We start from the raw sequence: 10,072 nt of genomic DNA on the forward strand, positions 1-10,072 counted from the left end.
GGTGCCATTGAAATTGAGCTCCATGTCACCACCCGTCCTTCAGACTTCTCTATTTGTGCACGGCGCATGCCCTTGATGTGCTCTGGATGTTCGAGTGAATTGAAACTGGGACCTTCTTTGAAAGCACGAGCTCTCAGGTTCGAATCCTTAAGAGAAAAGACTGAAAACGAAACGCTCCTATTTATTTCGGAAGAATCTTGCTTCAGAGAGAATATGGTGCGTGTATATTTTCTAATCGCTAGGTGTCAGTACACTCGCTGGCTGTTACCTAGAGTGCCGCGGGCTTGCTATTTGCTACAAACAACTGCGCCTTTGACACAAGTTTACAATAACGATAGGAGCGCGGCAAGTCAACAGCATTGAAGCGTGTGAAGAGGCTTTCCAGACAAGTAGCAGTGAGTTTTTGTTCTTTTTCCTAGAATTATTTTCCTTTAATTACTATTATGATCCGTCTACTAGGCTGCATTCCCACTAATTTGCAAATATATTTTGACATAGCAGACGTTTTGACGGCCATTCTGAATCTTCGAAGAAGGAAACGCAATGCATTGGAGGACACTCTTTTTTCTGCGCCAATACGATTCATTTTGCTGTGCGTTCCGACGCAGCACGCACACTTCTCGAGCAAGAGCCCGGATAGCTCAGTCGGTAGAGCATTAGACTTTTAATCTGAGGGTCCAGGGTTCAAGTCCCTGTTCGGGCGAACGAGCGTCTTTTTGTGGAGCGGTACGTTTTGTTGTTGAGTTCTTGCTGATCTACACTGGCCTCCGGCAGCGACGCTGCAAGGCACCAATCGACAAACGACATGCCCCTTTCAGCCAGCTTGTAGTCGTGGCCGAGTGGTTAAGGCGATGGACTAGAAATCCATTGGGGTCTCCCCGCGCAGGTTCGAATCCTACCGACTACGTTGACAGCATGCGCCTGCTTTAGTTTGTAACCTTCTGGAGGCCTAGCTTAAACTTTATAAAAGGAAAAACAGAATCCTTTTCTTTTCAGTGACTTCTTCTCCAGAGTCACTGTTACAGGATTACCCTTGAAAAGGGTTATGTTGGTAAGAAACAGTTTTGTCTGCAAGCTAAAGATGACAAGGCCCCATTGTATTCAAGGACACGTCAGGTAGACTGGTAGCTCGCCGTGATCGTATAGTGGTTAGTACTCTGCGTTGTGGCCGCAGCAACCCCGGTTCGAATCCGGGTCACGGCAAGATTTTCTGGGTGCCATTGAAATTGAGCTCCATGTCGCCACCTCTCCTCACCCCGTCCTTCAGACTTCTCTTTTTGTGCACGGCGCGTGCCCTTGATGTGCTCTGGATGTTCGAGTGAATTGAAACTGGGACCTTCTTTGAAAGCACGAGCTCTCAGGTTCGAACCCTTAGAGAAAAGATTGAAAACGAAACGCTCCTATTTATTTCGGAAGAATCTTGCTTCAGAGAGAATATGGTGCGTGTATATTTTCTAATCGCTAGGTGTCAGTACACTCGCTGGCTGTTACCTAGAGTGCCGCGGGCTTGCTATTTGCTACAAACAGGGGCGCAACTACCCAGTGTTAGAGGGGTATGCAGCAACAATTTTGGCGCCCCCCCAATACACACACACATATCATATATATGTGTGTGTGTATAACAAAAATATAACAAAAATATAATAAATATTAAAAAAAAAAAAAACAGAAACAGATTTTGTCCAAGTGGTCAACAAAAGCCTCGTTGCTGTTTGCCACTTGATCATACATATTATATAGCACAGATCTTTAAAGAGAGAGAGAGATGTGACCCTAAATACAGCTTCCATGTCACCCAGCAGATGTAACTATAGCTTGTATGTCTGATAGCACAGCTAACATGAACATACATGAATGGTAAAACAAAATCTATTTGTTTCCATGATAAACCAGCCTTATTGCATAAGTCATGTTTTCCAGCTTCTAGTCATTTATTGTGCATGCTACCTTATATTTTCCAGTTGTTATTTTACTTTAATAAAATTGAGATATGTCATGCATGGGATTGGTACCATAAGGTTTAACCAAAATCTAAATGTAGATATCAGCAATATTATTTTGCATTAAGTTAGCAAACACTTGCTGTTAACATTAATATTTGCAAGCCTCCAAGCTTGGTAGCAAATCTACGCATGATTCCATGGTAAACCAGAGATATTGCATTAGTTGTTTTCCAGATTCTTGTCATTTATTGTACATGCTACTGTTGTGGCAAAAATTCTGTTAAACATCATCACTGCGTAAGAGACACTCAGAGTCAAATTAATAAAAAGAAAAGTATTTATTCTTGCAAGAATAGGTTCAGTCTAGTACACAGAAGTTACGCTGTGCAAGAGAGTGACACACAACAGGAAGATATGAGACAGCCTTTATACTGTTTTCAAGGTTCCTCCTCACCCGCTGTACCTTTCACCCACTCAGATAAGGTCCTTACTGCTACTTAAAGACACAAACTGGTACTGAAATAAACTGGCCAAATCTGACCGTCCCTAAGGTCAGAGGTCCTGTCCCATATGTTCCTGAAACGTCACGCACAAGCACGTACACACATATACTTTTATACATTGAATAGGTTCTTTCTCTTATGATACCTGTTTGGGATCAATGAATATTAAAATTTCCACAACAATTCCCCCCTTTTTATCATTCAGATTACCCAATCATAATAATAAAAATAATAGAACAAATTTTAAGTCATATCATCACTTATACTCTTCATCTCTGGTTACCATTACAAATCTTGAAACCCACATGGCATTTCAACAGGCTAAGAAATACAAAGAAATAAAAGTAGAATAAAATCCCTCATTTCGACCCCTCTCCTTGTACGTCATCACATAGCGGATAACCACAGCTTTTAACCTTCTGTTCATATCAAAAACATTCATAGAAAGAAAGAAAAAGAAAAGGAAACCATACAATTTAACACATGTCACAGTAGCTCCCACTACTTGCATCATCATATTTTGTTCATCCAATTGAACAGACTCCCAGCTTTAACCAGTCTCTGTACTGAGCTGGAGACACATTATAATGCATGGTAAACATAACAATATTGATAATCCTGTCGCTGAAATTGGTAGTACAGTACCCCCAACCCCCCAAAGATTAACCAATCGTATCCATTTACCATCAGTCCACGCCCATTTCCATACATCGCCTCCATTTTCCTAACCATATTTTCTTAACTTTTAACACCATATTTAATAAAATCTATCCTGAAAAGGTTTTATATTTTTTATCCATTCTTTTAACCAATGTAGTTGTTCAAAATTAACTCTAATATTTCCATTACGGACCATCTTTTAGCTTATTACCATACACATTCTCCCATGATCGGCCTTTCTTACCCTTAATGGAAAGCCTAATCAAGTTTCTTCAATAATAATCCCTATAATTTACCTGAAATATTTTCTAATGAATCCTTAACCAATCAAATCATTTGATCTAAGCCCTATTTGTATTCAATCAAATAAAATCATCAAAATCATCACAAAAACAGATTCTTTTGCTAAACTCAAACCATTAGTTCATGCATCTTCCTCCGGGTGTGTTGTTCATCTCGTTTGCCCCATGGACATTCCCTCTTCACCAGGGTGACTCTTTGCGAGTCGTTGCCGTAGTCTTTCCCTCGCCGGTGAGGGAGGCTGTTACTAGCACGAGCCTTTGACCCCTCACGTTGTCCTCATATTTGATTGTTGAGGCCTGTCTGTGTAGTCTAAGGTGAGAGACTTGGACCCAGGTGTCCCACTCTCCAACCGTTTTCTGATCATTACCAGATTTGCCCCTTAGATCACGATGTACCCCTACTGGAGTGAACCATTTCTTGCCTGCTTTCACCTGTGAATGGAGACCTTAAGTTTTGTTAGTGACCGCTTGTCTTGCCGCTCGTCCCCTTTGGTGTGATCTGTGGAATCAACAACCTGAAACATTATCTCCGGATAATTTCTTGCTCACTTAATAGCACTCGGGGTCCTTTTACCCTGAAAAACACTCAACCCACTTTGCTCATGTCCACAACACAATATTTATACATTTGGAACAGAATTAGTTCTGTTTTCTGCAATCCTTCCTGACATTCTGCAAAAGGAAAATCTTAAGTTAAGCGCTGCGCAGGTGTGGCCTTGTTTCTTTCTGCCACAATAACAATCTAGGCCAGGATAGTTAGTCAAATTCATCCATAACCATTATTTTATTGGGCACATTCTGCCCTGCATCAAAAGTCTGCATGCTCTGTAAAGAAAAACAAATGTCGAGGTTATTTTCAGATAGTAAAGTACACGTAGTTTCTTTTGTCTGCTGTGCTGCCACGGCCTTCGCTGCTGCATCTGCCCTGGCGTCTCCTGTTGAAACAGTCCTGCAATTTTGTTATCAGCGTGTGCGGCACACTTACAGACAGCAATTTTGTTAGGGAGAAGAATGGCTTCTTGCCAGGCTTTTACCCTATTAAGCCCCTTGTCCTCCCAACATATACCGTCCCTTAATAAACCAAATTTTGTCAATTGTTATCAAAATTGTTACCATCCCCCCTTTTGATGCATGAATCATCTCGTGCATCAATCTAACATAATGGTGTTTGGATAAAGTTTGCCATCAACACTAACCCAAACGTTGTCCCAAAGCCAAAATTCCTCCAGACATCTTTCTCTGCCTCTGAAACAAAAATATGACTTAAAGCCACAAACACATCTTCTTATCAGAGAATTTGGAGGGCAACGGCCCTCAGTCTTACAGTGTATCCTGCTTTTCAGGCCTGTTGTTTGGTCTCTTAATCCCGTCATCTACAAACATTGTTTCTGTTTCAATTGTTTCTGTCAGGTCAGGTCGTGCTGTACAGAATTGGTCAATGTCAGTCAAACAACATTGTCCCCCTTTTGTTCACAATATTCATAAATGTGTAGGACTCTCTGGATAATTTGATATTGACTTAGCCAATATGTCACTTTGTTATTGCCTGCAAATCTATAACATTTTAGTTTATCTCAACCCATGATGGACATCTCTCTACAACTTCACAAATCCAATTTACATAAATGCTTTTAATCCATAGATTGATTCATAATTACCAGTAGCAGACAGAGCTGGATAACTAATCCATTTAAAGCTCGTCCCATTTTCTGCATCATCTTGTCATCAGATTGACTCAAAACTATTAGCTTCCTTAAAACTTGTCATTTGCCTTAACCCATCTGTAATGATAAAACCCTCATTCCAGAGGTTAATGACACAATATACACACTATTCAGACGCAGTATTCGTACCCCAAACTAACACATACAAGACATAGAGTGCAGTCACCATCACACACACTCATATTAGACACATATTTTAACTGTTCATTTTTAATGTTCGCTTTTCATTATATCATCTCTAAAAAGATTTAAATTTTAATTAAGATTTTAAACTTCACATTTTACTGTAGCTTTTACCTAATTTTACATGGTCTCTTAACCAGTTACAAAGCATGTCTGTTCATGATCAATTTCTTAGAAAAGTCAGCTGGGTTGTTTTGGTTCATTATCACTATTTTGTTCTTTAGCAGGCCGATAACAAAAAGACAGACACAGTTACCATCCCTTCCTCCACTCAAGCAGCCTCTCTCACTATAAACAAATAATCTTTTCAACAGCCTCCTAAGACTGTAATTTAGACAAAATGTAATATTAAATGTATTACATTAACCTTTTACCATTCAGCTTTATTATCCAGACTTTTCTCAAATCTACAAAAGCCTGTCTTCATCTTTAGCCACCACCATGCCTAACGACCTTCAGGAGTTAAAACTATGTTATAAACATATTAGCTCAACATTAACTCTTCTATACATTTTACTTGCCCATATGGCAACCAACATCATGTCCCTCATATAATTAAGTTTTGTTACTGTCTCCGCAGCAAATAATGGCAATCACCTCATGGAATCAGCTGGCTTTTGAAAGTCCACTCCCGCTAATCATTTATCTTTAATTTTCTTCTCTTCAGGGTGTCGTCCCCTGGCATAGTTGCAGACACTTGTCACAATGAAAAACAAGCCATACAATCAAGGAGGTTTCTGGTGAGTGGTATAGAGGAACTCACATTTCTGGGTCAGACTGCCGTAAAGTTAATTTTAACCTCACAGCCCATCTCACCTCTCAATGCTCTGCTGACCCCGGTGGCCTCCAGTAATCAGCGCTCAACTCTCATACCTTTCTCACAAATAACAACCTCCATCCGGAGTTGCCCAATGTTTCGTGACCCCCTGCGTTGGGCTGTCCCCTGGCCAGGAAGATCATCCCGTCATTGAGTAGCCACTCGTACACACTGGTGACCGCTCTTTCCCAATACAATCAGTTTTCTTCAACAGAACTCAGCTGTTTTCTGGAGCTTAGGAAAGGCACGTTCAAGAGTCACCAGAGCCATTCCGATTGCCTAATAGTGTTCACAGGGAGACAGGTTAATAACAACAGTATTTAATCACTTAAATCCATTAACTATCTTAAAAGCAGCAACCTAGCTACTTAGACTATACTCAGTGAATTTAGATCACAACCGTACATTCAGTGTACTTCATCTGTAGCCGGAGCCATCGGTCCTGAATGGTGGAGACTAAATGAGACAAAGTTGTTACTGGTCCTAAAATACGCTAATCAAAATGTCACCTCTATCGTTTAAGGTCTGCATTATTATTTTAAAGACTTCTTTAAAGTCATTCAGTTTTACTTAAATCCATTTACAAATACAAATTGCCCTCTGAACGGCAATGATTTCTTTTAACCTCTACATGTCTATGATTTTCAACTTAAACACTGTGCTTTACTTATGACACAGGCTCAGATAACAGCTTTTAGCTGACATTGAATCAGAGAGAGACTCTGAGGCATTCAGGACTGGTACACTGCATTTTCATAAAACTTTTAACATCAGACTTTATCTACCATATTTTAACTCTAGCCCAGCTTAAGGCATCTTTGCCAGAAATTACATGTGTTTTCAAATAAACATAGTTTTACAGTTGTCTTTTGCCCACGTCAGGGAATTTAGACATTACAAATTTCCACTCAGATTGAGTCTCTGTCGCACTGGCACTTTCAGCCACAGCACACATCAGATTTAGATAAGCGAACTGTTTCATTACAGCCAATAGCAGACTTATCTTTTGAAAGCAAAACATCAGCTTCTAGCTCTTTCATGGTCAACTTTTCAAGCTGTTTGTTTAATCAGATGCCTTTCAACACATTTTACATTTAGCAACTGTTAATTCGGTAGCCTACTACTTCTGCTTATTTGTTCTTACATAAAAATAATTATTCTAGTTCTCAATAACGTTTCACATTTCTCAATCTCAATTAGGATTTACTTTTTGACGAGGCAAGCACTCTCTGCTTGTGATACTTTTGCAGTTATTGTAAATCATCTGTGAGATTAGTCTCTCTATATACTCTAAAATCCTTTTTTAAATGTTTAATTACAACACAATCATCCTGTTAGTTACTTTGATATATTTTGCTACTCACATTTGTTGGAGTCATTAATTTTACATCAACCTGTATTCATCAATTCACTTTTAAAAATTACTATTATAGATATTTTCTTTAAAAGGATTCACTTTAATACTTCAATCTCTTGACCTTGTTTTTATCTCTTACTCTTTCTCAGACGAAAACTTTAATATCGTTATATAAACACTGATCTACTTTCAAACCCACATTATTACCAGAAATGTGTCACTATATTACACTTTGTTTTTTTACACCTTCTCGGTGGGCATTTACAGTTACGTGTTAAATTGTCCTGCTGACCACAATTAAAACACTCTCTGTCATCTAGTGGGTTCATGTGTCAGCCTCAACTACAGCATCAGACACCTGTCCTTGACTATAGTTTGATCACTGTGAGCTTGCAAACGGCTCCAACTTACTGCACACCCTTGAAGCAGTGTGTGTCCCATTCAGGAATGTAAACAGAGCCACTGATTAAGCAGTTCTCTGTATACTTTTACAGTCCACCAGTGGCGGATTTAATCACAATAGCCAAATCATAATCTTCATCATTATCATTGGCCGCACATTAATTTTAATAAGCTGCATCGAAATGCTCAAAATATTCTAAGTTGTTTTCACAAAGTTTTCGTTTAACTTTAGTCATACTTGTCCAAGGAAATTATCCTGACCCATAATTTCATTTATAAAACAGACAATATCTTTTGCTTCAATGACTTAATATCAACAAATATCCACCATTATACATTATTGATTTCCAGAATTTTTTGTCAAAGTTGTCTTTACATTTTACTAATTTGGTATTATCATCAACAACCCTAATTACAGAACAAGTACTTTTATATAACATCCGGAAACCGAGGTGAATAAGCAAACCCTGTTTCTGTACCCCCAGCATAGCTGGACCCTAGGTTCAAAACACAATGGTTATCAAACTAAAACTAAACCTAATTTCAATCATTATTTTACCATTAAAATATAGAACTTTTCCCCATTTTGCTTAATGAAACATTCCTTATCTTTATATCACATTAATCCCCGTTAATCATACTCAATGCCTTATTTTTATTCTGAAACTCATTTTTCATACCATTTAAACAGTTAATTTGACTTCCATAAATTCTGTCAGACATTTTATTTTCATCACATATAGTTTTCTACTATATTTCTTCCATCTTTCCCTACATGCCAGTTCCTTCTGCATCCTCTGTTCTACATGCTAATTCTTTCTTTTCTCTACATGCCAGTTCCTTCATTATCTAACCAGTACATGATTGTTTGCACAATCCCCACACAAACATATCTCACACACCAACCTTCTTGTTTTTTTTTTGTTTTTTTTTCACTTCCTTCTTCCATCAAGTCTCTCACCCGTCATAGTGACACTTGAATTTCCAATCTTTCCCTTGTTTTGATAACAATCCCCTATTTCACACAGACAGCCTTATTGCTGCTTGCAACTTCAATCCTTATCATATAAATTTAAGTTCTCTAGACATCTAATGTCATGCATCCATTTACTGGATGAAGAAGTAAAAACTTTATTTCTCTCGACAGTTCCTTTTTAGCTGCCCCTTTAAGACAACAATCCATTGTTTGTCCACATTGCTTACACATGTTGAACACAGCCATAACTACCTTTTTTGTTTCTCACTGCCCTGTTCAACTGATTCTCGCACTACTTTCAGTCTAGTTGTGCTCAGTGTTCCCTCCCTGGGGAAATCATGGTATTTTCTCAGTTTTTTCAATATCTAAAACATAAATTTTCCCCCATAATTTTCTCATTTGATAGAAAAACCGGTGTATCAAAATTTGCATGCTTACCTTGAGACTTCCCCATATTGGCTGCTTCTCTGTTCTCTGTGGATTTCTCTTCAACGCGCGTTTTCTTGATCTGTTAGGCGTCCCCAACAGACCCGATTTTTTCTTTTAACCCAAATCGGTCGGGTTGCACTATTAGTGCCCTCCTAATTAAGGTTTACCAAAAACTGTTCTGGTTCCCCCTAATTAGCCTCAGTACCTAAAAACAATTTGCTCCGTGGCGGAACAACTCATTTTCAGGTTACCTATCTGTTTGAAATCTCTTGATCTGTTACAGACCTCAATTAATCTCAGATAATTTCCTCTCGTATCTGTTTGAAACCTCTTGATCTATATATAGATCTCAATTAATCTCAGATTACGTACCACAGAAACAGCCCTCAGCCAATATGGTTCACTCACATTTCATACCCGAAACAAAATACTTTTCCCCAAAAGAAAATATTTTAGACGTCTCTTACCAGAGATATGTTGGTTGCCACGGGTTCGCTTTCTTTTGATTCCAGTGGAGCCCCTCCCGGACCCGATAGCGGTCGGCCCCTCTCTCTCAAGCTTACGAGGTAGAGCTGAAACTGCTCAGTCCAGGTGGCCAAACACCGTCCGCTCTCAGGTCCAGAAGGCACTTCCAAGGAATCCCACTCTGACACCAAAATTGTTGTGGCAAAAATTCTGTTAAACATCATCACTGCGTAAGAGACACTCAGAGTCAAATTAATAAAAAGAAAAGTATTTATTCTTGCAAGAATAGGTTCAGTCTAGTACACAGAAGT

At 38.9% G+C, this 10,072-nt stretch overlaps 3 non-coding genes across 3 annotated transcripts; all 3 read left to right on the top strand.

Moving 5' to 3' along the window:
- Positions 1–630: 630 nt before the first annotated feature.
- trnak-uuu (transfer RNA lysine (anticodon UUU)) lies at positions 631–703 on the top strand. Its single transcript has one exon. It is a non-coding gene; the product is annotated as a tRNA-Lys (tRNA).
- A 122-nt stretch (positions 704–825) lies between these two features.
- Positions 826–907, top strand: trnas-aga (transfer RNA serine (anticodon AGA)). The gene has a single exon. It is a non-coding gene; the product is annotated as a tRNA-Ser (tRNA).
- Positions 908–1,131: 224 nt separating this feature from the next.
- On the top strand, positions 1,132–1,203 carry trnah-gug (transfer RNA histidin (anticodon GUG)). The gene has a single exon. It is a non-coding gene; the product is annotated as a tRNA-His (tRNA).
- Positions 1,204–10,072: the final 8,869 nt, after the last annotated feature.

This window comes from Siphateles boraxobius, unplaced genomic scaffold (genome assembly GCF_051911475.1).
Source record: "Siphateles boraxobius isolate OS27281-9 unplaced genomic scaffold, OSU_SipBor_1 63, whole genome shotgun sequence".
NCBI lineage: Eukaryota > Metazoa > Chordata > Actinopteri > Cypriniformes > Leuciscidae > Siphateles > Siphateles boraxobius.